General features: G+C 39.0%; 1 protein-coding gene across 3 annotated transcripts in view; it reads left to right on the forward strand.

Annotated features, from left to right (window-relative positions):
* The first annotated feature begins 11,141 nt into the window (after nt 1–11,141).
* fam168a (family with sequence similarity 168 member A) overlaps nt 11,142–14,461 on the forward strand; it is a 65,759-nt gene continuing 62,439 nt past the window's right edge. Inside the window, exon 1 of one of the 3 annotated variants that reach the window (XM_079874749.1) lies at nt 11,142–11,456. The gene's annotated coding sequence lies outside the window, so the exon portion shown is untranslated. The remainder of the gene's footprint in view (nt 11,457–14,461) is intronic. The other 2 variants (XM_079874750.1, XM_079874751.1) reach the window with 2 other exon arrangements.

Here is a 14,461-nt window from a genome sequence, read left to right on the forward strand (position 1 = left end):
CCCACTATCTCGTTCAGTATGAATGTGATCCGACATCAGCCATGTTGACGTTATCATGTGACCTACGACGCGTTATCACAAGCGCAACGAGATATGAACGACACGTTTAATTCATCTATCTGTAAACATCTTGATATTGATGAAACCTTCTCATTTTGTGGTCTTGTTGAAGAAACAGCTGCCCGTTTATTTTGTGAATACATTTAGGGTTATATTTGAAACCCTACTAATGTGACCCACAGTTTTATCCTTATTACGATATAATTTTTAAGAAACCCCAAAATCAACATATCTTGAATATGTTGTTAATTTCTTTATTTTATATCCCAAAAATTTCACCCACAAGCAAAAGTGGCTTAAATCTCCTTTGTTTTCCTTTTTCTTGTTGAATTTACCTCTCGTTTCATCCCTCAGGCTTATAAATAACAAAAAAAAAAATTTTTTAATGTATTATGAAGAACTATTTAAAGATATTTAGCCTTGTCATTGTTTTTCCTGTGTATAAAATCTCATATTATGATGTAGTACACAAACCAATGATCTTTATGTTTTCTCTTTTTGCCATTATGATTGTTCATTGTTAAAGATACAACTATGGTATATTTCCCTGATCTTGTATGTAACTATAAGTTCTGCAATAAAAATGTACATGAGCGACAAGTGCACTAACACTTCATAACATCAGTAACTCGACAGCCCTACCTAGAATGGTTTTCCACAGCATTTGTAATGTCTGCACAAAGGAGACGGGCAGCTGTTCGAAGACCTCATTCTCACCTTTGGAGAAAACTGCTGATTTTATACTCAAAAAATATCATTTTTTTACATAGTAAAATACTAAAAAAAAAGTATCTCTCCTTAAAAATGAATATTACCTCAGAATGAATTGCATTGTTAGCCCACCCGAAAACTTAAACAAAATAATAATAAATGCTGACCAATACTTAATTATGTTACTTTTTTATACTGAAAATGATTTAATTTAATAAAACAAGCAAAATGTAATTTGTTTTGTCATATGACATAGCTATGCATGAATACACACTAGACAAATGCAGTGAAACATCTAAATTCAGTCAAGCAATGAATTAATGCATACATTAAATAATTATATTTTATATACTGACAACAATAAGAAAAATGAATAAATTAGTAAAAGAACAAATAAAAGTAACCATCACAATAAACAAATAAGTCAACAACACAAGAAACTTTTTACAGGCACTGAACCCCAAATCCTACTGCCATCTCAACACAGCGGTTCCCATTCTGTGGCTTTATTTTGAATCAGCTGACCACCAGAGGTGAGCCGAGCCTTCGTGCCGGAGGTTGTTGCGTGCTGCGCTGTGCTTCACAATCTGAGGTAATAAGGGCAGGTGGAGTGATGGAGGGTCTCATACATGGCACCATTTCCAGGATTCAGCTCTGGGCTCCTCATCCTCAGTGATCACACCAGTCTGCAGACATTTCAGATCCTACAAAAATGCACAAACATTATACAAAAGCAGTCATTTTAACAGCACATTGTCATTTGATTCCTGTATTAAAAATGACAAAAATTACCTTAATTTATATTTTAGTAAAATCCCTAAAACCTTTTTTTCCCCAAAAAATGCCACCATCAACTTTCCTTGCATCCTCTGCTCCATCACAAAAGTTCTGCAGAAAATGCACAGAAATCAAGAATCAGAAAAGTGTTGTAATATCTCGGTTTGAAATTACAATAATTAAAATAAACTACAACTTATTATTTAAATAGATTTTGTTATCCATTTATGTAGTATACTTACTCAAAGCCTTTGATGGCAGCATTCAGCTTCATGAGTCTCTCTCCACTGGATAAACACACATCTGTTAATCTGTCCCTGTAACATCCAGACAAGATTCACGTTACCTCTTTGATTTATGTGCTCAATAAACACATGTGTTCATCTCTCCCTGTAACATCCAGACAAGATTCACGTTACATCTGTGATTTATGTGCTCGATACTACATTTACATGTTGAGGTTGTTGCTGATGTGTTAACTCACTTTTTATTCAACATAAATGTTCCTCAATTTATCAACAGTACTAAGGGACAAATAAAATATAGAACTTATGTTTAGTTACTTTATAGATTTGTTTATTTACCTACTTACAGCACATTTGTCAAATGTAAACAGTGTTGACAACAGTGAATTATCCTACATAATAGCACACATTCATCACTCAGATGTCTGTTTTTTTTTGTTGTAATGTGCTCATCTGCAATACTTATAGAATATTTTCCTTTCAGATGTAAATACACTTAAAATAAGTGTCTTTAAGATATGGTTTATGTAAATCCACTTTAGAGACGTATGTGTGCTTACTGGAGCTCCCCTGTTAGCTATACATAATAAAACATGTTTTTACAGCAAAATCACAACTACTATACTGTCTAACTCCTTTACACCTTCAACAGTTCACACTACAGTTGTTCAACACATACGATTAACACAAGAAACCGTGTCAGTGATCTCCGCGATGTTCGATTATGACGTATCCTCTCCCGTGGCCTCCTGGGATAGAAAAGTATCCATCAGACGAGCACGCGAAAATCTGGCCGGAAGTAGTAGGCCATCCGGGAACTTCTCGCCTACTCTTTTATAAATACTGATGTTTCGAACATACTACCTTTCACGTACTGTTTTCTCCTACTATATAGACCTTATGCGCCAGAGAAACGAGGGCGCCGCCATCTTTAGAATATTGTCTTTTAACTTCCGTTTTTGCGGTCGCTCTGTATATTTCTATGGCATTGCTGTCCAAGAGTAATTAGCTTTTGAAGTGGATTTACTTAATGTGAAGTAAACGAAAGTTATCATGAGGACTGTAATGTTCAAAGCAGATGACTTAACAAATGTCAGTCGACCGGGAAGATTTTAAAACGAGCCGTTCATTAATAAACACGCAAAATCGCTGTGAAAATACAGACCGGAAGTCAAAAGACAACAAGCGCAGCGCTGAAAAGGGGCGGGGCTACATAAGGTCTATAGTAGTAGGCATATTCGAACCAAGAGTGCCGCACAAGCCCTGAAAAGTGAAGCCAAAACGTCTCGATCGCCCCCCCTGTGACTGGTCCTAGTATAGGTCATAAGCCCCACCTCCCCGTGTTATTCAACGGGACGTGAGACCAACTAAACAATTAAATTACACTTCAAATATCTTTTTTCCAAAGGTGGTTTCTTTCATTTGCTGTCGTTTTTATCACGCTGATGTAAGTTCAAGTGTCTGTTTCAAAAATAAGTAGGTTTTTAGTTAGTTACGTGATGCTATAAAAACGCTGGTGTAACGTCATGACTGACAGCTGTGATTGACAGGTTCTCTGAGCGAAGTAGTCAACTGAAGCACCAACGGACATTTTTGTCGGGGTCTTCGGAGGACTGAGGAGATTGTATTTACTTCATTTATTTATTTTTATGGGTGCTCTGGCTTTTTTATTTATTTATTTATTTATTTATTTATTTATTTTATTGAATTTTCAAAATTACAGAATTTGATATCAAGTTCTTGACACATTTCTTTTACACATGCCAATGTCAGAGCACGCTGTCAAAGCAGCAACGTGAAAACACTAGGCTCAGCCCATCTCCAGCAGGACTGTGGCATTGATTAGAATTGATAGTAAACAGCTCTGAATGGGACCACACACATACAGTACTCATGGAACCACAAATGTACTCATTCACACTTATGTGCTAAACCTTTATTGAAGCTTTATGGGATTGTTGTGGAGAAAATAAAGCTACAAAGAACCTTTATGCTGCTTCTACATGTCTCTAATCGGACATCTGTGGTGAACTAGTCCCCCACTGGCAACCCCAAACTGATTGAAAGTCAACAGTTTTCTTTATGGTCCTTCAAGCCGGAGCCAGAGTTTCCCACAGTTAATGGAGAAGCAGCTATCAGCTGAAGTCCCTGTTGTGCGGCCCAGGAGACAATCATCTTTTCCAGCACATTTGCAGGATTATGATTTGACTGTTTATAACCTACATAGATCCTTATCACCACCCAACTATTCTCACAAATCTTCTTGTGCTGCATCTGTCGACGAGGATGTCAGGATGGACACCCTACAGGCAGCAGCACATCATAGTGATTATCACAGTCCACAACGGTGGTATATAACGGATCAGTGGGACCAGCAAATGGAAGCCCTGCGGGATGAGAATGCTGATTTAAGGAAACTCCACCGAGACCTGATTGTCACGGTTCAGCAGCTGAATGAGGAAAGAGATGATCTTAAGCAGGCCTACAATAAGTTCACGTCACAGATGTCTCAATTGGAAGAAGAGGTGAAAGAATTGATAAGTTGGCGAAATCAGCAGTCACAATTTCCTCAGATATTATCTCCACTTCCTGTATCTGGTCCGTCAAAGACCCGAGACCGCTCTAGACCAGTACCAGCCCCACGAAGGCCCAGAGTAATTAAACCGGTATCAAATGCAAAAAATGCCCAGGCATCTCATGAAGCATTACAAGATCGTAGAATAGCGGAAAGTTCGGAAAGCTCAGAGGATTCAAGCAGTCATTAAAAAGTCATTCCTCTTCTGTTGATGATGGCATGTGAAACCTACGCCTGCGCTCATCCAGGCACCAAAAGGTTAACACCAATCCATCGATTGACAGACAGATCAATAGGAGTCAAGATGGAAGACCTGAGGTCAACATGGTTCCAAGAAGTCATGTCTGATCACCATCTCCACAATCTTCCATCAGGCCACGGCACAAGTTATCAACTAGGAGTAGAAGGCATCACCACTCTGCAAGTTTATCGGTTGAACAAGAAAGAGTATATCGTGGACCTACTCCTACGATTCCTGACCTGATTCACCCAAACCCCAGAGAGTTTGCACGGCTTAAGGTTGCTTTGGAAAACATTCTGCCAGTTGATTCCACAGAGCACTTCAAATTCCATATTCTGGAAGAAGCTTGAAGAAGCTCAGCGAATTGCTGAATCTTACAGCAGTTCACGTCATCCTTATACCAAAACCATGGGTGCCCTCAATAAGCAGTATGGCCAGCTACATCAGTTGGCGTTGCAGCGCATAGTGGAATTGATGGAGGGACCAAGCATCAACACTGGAGATATCAGAACCTTCCGAATGTATGCTCTGAGGGTGAGATCCTTGGTGGGAATGTTGCGACAACTAGGTTAGCCTGGTAAAATAGAATTAAAATGTGGATCTCATGTGTCCAGACTTCTGGGTAAATTACCACATGATCTCCAAAGCAGTTTCAGAAGATTCACCTATCCATTAGATGTAAAGATTCCTACCCTCCTTGACTTCTCAGATTGGTTAGAATATGAAATGCAAGAAGATTCCACAAGATATGCAAGCCACTCTGGTAGAGGGTACTCCACCAGGTCATCTTGGGACGACCCACCAAGGAAGGTAAAATCATTCCACAAAGGGACAGAAGTTCTACTTGGCTCTGAGAAATACCCTTCAGCATCTCCATCACCTGTCACAGTTAAGACCACCATGGCAAAACCTTACTGCCCTTACTGTGATAATAACAAACACTCTTTGAATAACTGCGCCAATTTCTCTCAACTCTCCAAATTTCAGAGGCAAAATTGGATTAAGGGCCACAACAGATGCTGGTGCTGTGGACGGGGCCATAGATCAGCAGAGTGTAATCTTAAGATGCGCTGCAAGGCATGTAATGGGCGTCAATTACTTGTTCTTCATGAAGTTAATGCACAGAGCAGGGAGAGAACAGTAGAAAGAGAGGACCCATCTGCTAGCCCAATGTCTGTTCACAAGTTTGACACCTTCTGTTACTCTGCACGAACAAGTTGAATGACTCTGGCAAATGGATGTCCTTCCTTGGAGGGATGAGAAGACAAGTACTAGATCAGTACGCGACCAGCAGTCATTAAAACTACTGGAACAAAAAACGGTCAGAGTTCAAGTCGATGGGATTCAGCGATATGCTACCCCACTGCTCAGAGTTCAAAATATGCCCTCTCTTCATGCACCCAAAGCAGCAGTGATGCCTCATCTAAGAAGCCTAGATCGTCGCCTCAGTAAGTCTCCTGATCAAGCAGCTATCTACCAGGCTGAGATTAAACGAATGGAGCAGGCAGGTTACATTGCTGAACTACAATCAGGAGCCGAAGACACTCCAGTAAGTTGGTATATCCCACACCATATGGTTGAACATAATGGGAAACATAGAGTAGTTTTCAACTGTTCATTCCAGTTTCAAGGAAACAACCTCAATGAACTGTTACTTCCAGGACCTACACTGACTTCCTCCTTACTGGGTGTGCTACTAAGATTCAGAGAACATTCTATCGCTATCAGTAGCGACTAGTGGTGGGCCGTTATCGGCGTTAACGTGCTGCGTTAACGTGAGTCTCTTATCTGGCGATAAAAAAAATATTGCCGTTAATCTATTCTCAAAGTTGGGTTGGGAGCTGGGTCTATACTAAGCAAACTATGATGACTTTCACCTTGATATTTTAGCACGGATTCAGTTCGGTGTTCGGTACGCATTTTCAAACCGAACGGTTCGTTGGACCATTTTTCCTGCCGACCAAAATTTAGTTATTTCAAATGTAGGCGGGTCTCGACATCAAATGGCAAACGTAATGCAAGCGGAACGAAACTGAGCTACTCGTTATTGTGTGGTTGACGGACCGTTGTTTATCAGTTTGGACCAAAGCAGCGCGAGCCGATCTTGATCAAGAGATCCAGTAAATAAATCATTTGAATTCGCTACTTAAGTAATAACATCGCTGCGAGATCTAGTGAGAAACATTCACATTTCTCTGTTATTAACGGATCAAACAGTGCGTAAGCCAGGAAGAAACATTGTGCCATGAATGAACTATCCAGTGTCCACAGATCTGCAACATTTACCATGGATTTACTGTAGTAAAACTAACTGCAACCATGGAAGTTTGGCAGGAATAGTAGGCTATAATGCTTTCAAGTAACATTACGTTGGTTTTATTTTGACATTATGAATAAAATTGCTGCCCTCAAATGTTAATCTGAACTAAAAATAGACCTTTGTTTATAACTACTACAATAGTAGGCTACATTTCATTTTTTCCAAGGAGCTGTTTTGTTTTATATGCTCATCAAAGTTAAAAAAAAAATTTTTTATTGTTAGTTTTAATAAAAATAAAAATAAATCTCTGGCATTTCTTCACAAGTTCTTTTAAATGTCACTTTGTATTTAAGAAACACGTGCCCTTTAGTCATTATTTGGGTAGCACACACATATTCTGAATGCCTTCGGCAGAATTCAAATGAGCCATTTTAATCTAGATTAATCTAGATTAATTCCAAGATTACAGAGATTAATCTACATTAAAAAAATTAATCTATGCCCACCACTAGTAGCGACATTAAAGGAATGTTCCACCAGATAAGACTCCTTCCTGAAGATCGACCCCTTCTCCGTTTCTTATGGAGAGACCAAGAAAGAGAAGTTCAGCCGAGAGTTTTTGAATGGCAAGTTCTCCCCTTTGGGACCACTAGTAGCCCATGTTGCGCCGTCTTTGCCTTGCAGAAGCATATCCTGGAAAATAGTCAGCCTGGTGAAAAGGTACATGATGCTGTACTGAAGGCATTTTATGTAGTCAATTACCTGCAAAGTCTGCCCTCTGTAGATGAAGCAAAGCTCATGGTAGACCAGTTGCAGAGTAACTTGGCAGACGGAGGATTCGAACTCAGGCAATGGGCCAGTAATGCGCCTTCCACCATCAGTCACTTACCAGCAGCATCCAGATCGGACAGTGCTGAGCAATTGATTGTCAAGGGTAATGTCTCAAACCATGAATCAGTGCTTGGATTGCAGTGGAACTGTCAAACTGATACTTTGTCCAATAAGCTCCGTGCTGTAAAGTGCCAAGTTACCATGCGCAATATATATAAGGTGCTTGCCAGTCAATATGATCCTCTTGGCTACATCATCCCATACACCACACGTGCGAAGGTGATTGTGCAGCGACTATGGGACAAAAGGAGAGATTGGGATGATCCCAGGTTACCAGAAGATTTGATGAATGCTTGGAACAGATGGGCAGAGGAGCTTAATGACTTACAAAAGATAGTCTTACCCAGATGCTATTGTACTGCACCGAAGGATGATCTTTTCAGCCAGCGGGATATCCATATCTTGTGACGCGTCTGAGTCAGCTTATAGGTCGGTCGCCTATCATCGAACAGAAGACCGGCAGGGAGAAGTGGAGATCACATTCATAGTGGCCAGATCAAGAGTGGCTCCTAAGAAATGGCTGTCAATACCTCGTCTAGAACTATGTGCAGCCCTGACAGGTGCGCAGTTGGCTAAGACCCTTCAGAAGGAATTGACTTTGCCTATTCGACAAGTTTTCATTTGGACTGATGCCACCACTGTTTTGACCTGGATTAGATCCGAATCCTGTCGATTCAAGGTTTTCGTTGGTACAAGGGTGACAGAGATTCAGGACCTTACCAGCCACTGTGAATGGCGCTATGTGGCTTCAGATAGTAACCCGGCAGATGATATCACCCGAGGGAAAAGGCTGGCAGAACTAGGGCCACAAAGTCGTTGGAATACAGGGCCCCCATTCCTTCATCTCTCATCTGATCAGTGGCTGGTTACACCCCCATCCTCTTTTATTGACAGTGATGAACTAAGAAACTCTACATTCTGTGGTTTGACTAATACTGCACATCGCTTATCCATGCCCGATCTAAGCAAATTTCTGACCTTTCAAGAATTACTGACAACCATCACTGAATCTCTCAGGGAGAATGGGGCCAATTTATCAGCTGAAGACTTTCAACAGGCTGAGATAGCTATCCTTCAGCAAGCCCAATGGGAAAGCTTTCCCTCCGATATGGCACAAATTACAGCGGGGAAACAATTGAATAGCAACAGTCGGCTCCTTAGCCTCGCTCCTGAACTTGACTGTGTAAGTCACCTCCTTAGGGTAGGAGGTCGTCTTCGCTGCTGTGAAGAGATTGAGCCTGAGTTGATGCATCCTATTGTGCTGGATTCCCATCATCCTGTCACTAACCTTCTCATTAAGGACTATGATACAAAGCTGCTTCACCCAGGACCTGAGAGAGTACTGGCAGAAATGCGTAGAAAATACACATTTTATTCTACTGGTATTGACTGTTTCGGGCCATACATAGTAAAAATTGGACGGAGAAATGAGAAGCGCTGGGGTATTTTGTTCAAGTGCATGACTACTCGCGCGGTGTACATCGACCTCCTTCCAAGACTTGATACAGACTCCTTCCTTATGGCCCTCAGGCGTTTTATAGCCCGACGTGGGAAGCCTTTGGAAGTTTTATGTGATCAAGGTACGAATTTTAAAGGAGGGGAAAGGGAGCTGCGACAGGCATTTGGCAAACTAGTTCCAGAGCTTCAGGAACAGCTTGCCAGTCAGCAGATTAACTTCCGTTTCAACCCACCTCACGCTCCACACTTTGGTGGGTGTTGGGAAAGGGAGATACGTTCCCTGAAACAAGCTCTACAGGTCACTCTGGGAACTCAGCCTATACCCAAAGAAACTCTTCTCACTACACTCATTGAGATCGAAGGGATCTTAAATTCTAAACCCCTGGGGTATACCTCCTCGAATGCCTCTGATCCAATTCCTATCACTCCTAATTCACTCCTTATGGGGTGGCCTGATTCGTCCCTTCCTCAAGTGATATACCCTCAAAGTGAACTATTGAGTCGACGCTTTGAAAACATTGTTGTAAGTAAGAGACTCTAATCCAAATGTCCTGTATTTGTTAGAGCTCTCTCACTGTAAATTCATAAGACTGTCTGTCAGTCTGTTCATTGTCAGAGGAGGGCGCTGTTGATTTTCTTTTCTCATAACTCGAGCTCTGCTGACACTCTTTGCTCTGACGCTCGTCTTTATACTGTAAAAAAAATGAATCATTAAATAAAAAAAATAAAAAATTATCATGAAATAACATGTATTACGGTGATATCATTTTTAAACCATGATGGAAATAACATTGTGCTCTTTGCAGTAGCCTACTGTGTAATATGTTATGTAGGCTATACATAATTAGGCATATGCCATAGGACAAACCTAGACCATGTCACATAATAGGCTATTATTCAGTATTTAAGTTCCTTTTTGTAAGGGAATTTATGATATACGTTTCAAATAATTGGATATACGTTTCAAATAATCTCTCAAGAACACAAAAGAAAAAGCGATCCAGATGAAACGTGATCTTAGCTATATCATGTTCGAAACACAAGGTGGCATTGTTGTTCTTTCCCAGCCAACCGAGCTGAATTTATCCGATTCACTGGGAAATCATGGCCATTCAGAATGATCCTAAGATTTATTCATTACCCCACTTGTTGAAATATGAGACTAGTTTACATATTTCCCGTTTCAATTGCACGAGTAGCCTGTAAAACCACTTTCTTCCCTTTCTCTAGTACCTCATGTAGAGGTTCATTGCAGACACTAGAGGGCGCGCGAACTAAAAAAATGCTATATTATATTATATTATATTATATTATATTATATTATATTATATTATATGTTGTTGTTTTTTATTATTATTTTATAATTATCTTTATAAATAATTTATATAAATGTGTATAATTTTATATTATGCATGATTTAAGGGAAAAATAACAACTGTAAGATCAATTGTAAAAGTATAGAATTGGGTTTTATGCATTATTCGTTTAATAGGCTGCCTGAGAAAAATACGTTACAAATATATTTTCGTCACTATCAACTCGCGTTTTTCTTTTTTTTTCTTTTTTTTTAAATATATGATATATTTCTATATATGATCAATATAAATATGTATTTGTATTATTATCATTGTTGATGTTTTTGTTAATGATAATATAAATATTTAAATAATATTGATGTTTGTGCAATAAAAGCCCTACATTTCCTGCTTAAAATAAACACACACACAAAAAAAAGTGCGTACATGGGGGGGAATGTGCGTAGCCTACATAAATTGGCGCATTTTTCTGACTTTCGCTTAGGCTGTTTTCACATACATGAATGTTTATGCATATGGATTGTTAGAGCATAATTCAGTATGGTTTATTTCCATGCACACGCATGCATTCGTGTTTGGCCATATTGGATGATTTTTGCTCGTGCATGTGGCGAATGGATGGTGCACTGAGTGACTGGTGCGTTCAGTCGTGCGTCAGACACAGAGGTCCTCCCCTTGTGTTTCCATGTAGTTGCCCCCCTCTCTCTCTGGCTCTCTTTCTATCCCCCTCCCTTCTTCTCTTCTCTTCTGGCATCCCCCATCCCCCATCGCTTTATGTGCTTCCATACAGCCTGAAAAATCAACCGGAGGAGGAAACCTTCACACTCGCGGAGAATAGACTGACCCTCAGCAACCCAGAAGATCGCTCTAAACCGGGATCACAGACTGGATCAGGGAGACCTATTTAAACCCTCGCATACCGGTAAGTAACATTTTATGTAGTTTGATTTCCAAAGTAGTGTAGTGATTTTCAAAGTCCAGAAACACCATCCAACCACCATTAGAGCTTCACCACCATCAAACAGCAGCAATGCTTTTCTCCTGCCAATGTGTGTTAGTGATGATGAGGCTCTTTCTAAAACTGTCTGATGGCGATTGAAGAGAAAACAAATGCACTCGCTTCACCTATTCGAGTTTAGAATATCGGTTAAAGCCATTTTCCGGACGGATCCATGAATGAGATGGATTTTTTCATGCTGACTTTGTTCATTCCCTTGTCATGCATTTGGACATTCCATAGAGCTGAGACACAGAGACACTCAAAATGGTGTCTGGAGGAGTTTGGGGCCTTTAAACACACAAGAGATCAAATCATAAACGCTGTTATGAGGAAACACGAAGCGCGATCAAAAAATCAGACGTTTCAATGTAACAGCGATTATGACGCAATAAAGATCTTTTGTTGTTCAGCGTTACATTGTAACGCGCATTCAAGCGCCCGTGCTACTTTCTCTCTTTTTTGTTGTTGCATTGATTCACGATGCTTTCTGTTTTATGCCATTGTCATTTTTTTTTATTTGGCGTATTTTTATCATTGCATTCCTGGTTGATTGATACAAAGGAAAACAGCACATTGGTCCGTATTGAATACAAGTCAGTGTGTTTTTGGACATAATTCATGACCATTTCTGTGCATGTTTATGAAATTAATTTCATATTTACAGCTATTCATAGCTTTTATGTGGGTACTTTGTGTTTTAGCAAGGGAATGCAAAACAATATTAACTCCATCAGTTGATATAACAATGGATGACATTTTACATTGCAGTCCATGTTACATATTGATAATTAATACACATTCAAATGTTTATTATTGTGCCAAAATCAAGAAATAAAACATAATTGGAGCCTTAAATGTAAAAATAATCACTATTGGCTGTTCTTATTATTACTGATTACAATAATAATACTGGCATTGTTCTAGCTCCAACCAAAATGAACACAGACGATGTAATGTGAGGTTATCCAACATGTTAAGTGTTCAGAATCCAAAGGCCAGAAAACTGATGTTTATTCAAATCTGTGACGATGCTCTGAATCGGTGATGCTTGGATCATTGCAGACGGCTTCCTCGTCATGTGCTCTCCAATCCACCATTCAAGCAATAAAAGTGTCAATTGCTTTTCTGATAGATGGTCTTAACGTTACACTGGCTGAACAGACACAGAAAACGCTTCGTTTGTTTTCATTGATAGTTTTATTATCAGCTCGAAATTCAATTTGTATAGAAAAGCTTGCCATCGACTGAGAGTTATAAAAGGTTTATGCATTGTGCTGCAAGTATGCTGAAGCATGTGGGTTTTGTCATTATTAAAGGATTTCTTGTAGTCGTTTGTAGGAGTGACAGGTGCTGGAATTTACTAATATATATATATATATATATATATATATATATACTGTTTATATATAAAAATAGTACATGTTTATGTCTAGGAAATGCACAGTTGACAAAAAGCACTGAGCTTGAGTTCAGATGGAGATAAAATGAACTTTTATTGCAAAAACCCTAATTTTTATTAAAAAATAAATAAATATTTTACTCCTATTAAATGTAGGCTACCATTGTTCTTCTATAGACTCATACTGAACTGACCAACAGTCAGTTATATAAAAATATATAATTGTGTATATATAAATGTATGTGCTCCTCTGCCGCCATCTACTGGTTATAGTAGTAATTTCATGTCTTTTTTTATTTTTAAATAAAAGTGTTTGTTTGCCACCAAGTGTTAGTTTTCCTGCAAATGTTGACAGTGTTGGAAGGTTGAACAAATCATGTTTTTGGTCATCACATTAAAAAATAACATTCAAATTGGATAATATTTAGAGCACTTTGAAGTGCTGTAAAAAGTGTAAAGCACTTGAAAGTCATTGAAAAGTGCTTGAATTTGACTCTCAAAAGGTTGTACGAACACTGAAATGAATAATGGAAAAACATTATTTCTGCCACAATATCATGATTACAGTAATATCGTCACTACATTAAATCCATGGTAACTGTTGTTGATTTGTGGACTTAAAAGCTTTCTATAACTTGTTTAAGCACAACGCTTCCTGGTTTCCATGTCTCCTGGTTTCCATATCGCTGTTTGATCTGATATCTATGGTTTATAACAGAATTTTGCATAGAATTTGAACACTTCTCACTTGATCTCGCAGTGATGCTATTGATTCTACTGCAAATTCAAGTGCTTTCTCCCTGGATCTCCCGGCGCTGTGTAGTAACACACAGTTGCGTGATCGAGATCGGCCCGCAAGTAAAGCCTGAGCTGTGTTCGAAATCACCCCTAACCCTCATTCACTATTCCCTATATTACTCCACTAATAGTCCACTTAAAGAAGTGAGTGAAAACGAGAGAGTGAATTTAGAAACTGAATGTGCCAGAAGGGCTGCCGCTTTTGCGTCGTTTTTGCTTGCTGTTTAATAATAATTTTACGCTCCGCAAACTGGCAGTTCCAGTAGTAGGATGAAAAGATTCATGGAAACTAGCATATATAAACCTAAATTTAACAATTTAATAATCAATTAAAAAGAAATGTATATGATATTTTTCTATAATCACATTGGACCAGCGGTTTGGAAAATAAATGAATGGGTGATTCAGCTGCAGGCGCCATCTTCTGGCGAGACGCGGGAATTAATTTGTTGTGACCCTCACAGTGCATTATGGGTATTCTTTAGCCATTGAGTGTGCATTGGTTGCACATTCGTTATTCTGGTGCATTGTGGGATTGAACGAGTATGGTTTTGGAAAGAACTACAAGGTGATTATGGCCGAGCAGGAAATTTGCCTTTTTTTAATAAAAATAAAGGGCAATGTTTAATAAAAAAATGTATGAAAATATTTAAAAGATTGTTGTTTAATTTAGTTTTAGGCTATACATATGTTCTCATATCCATATATTTGTTTCTAATGTCACAACTTC

The sequence above is a fragment of the Squalius cephalus genome (genome assembly GCF_949319135.1).
Source record: "Squalius cephalus genome assembly, chromosome: 6".
Lineage (NCBI taxonomy): Eukaryota > Metazoa > Chordata > Actinopteri > Cypriniformes > Leuciscidae > Squalius > Squalius cephalus.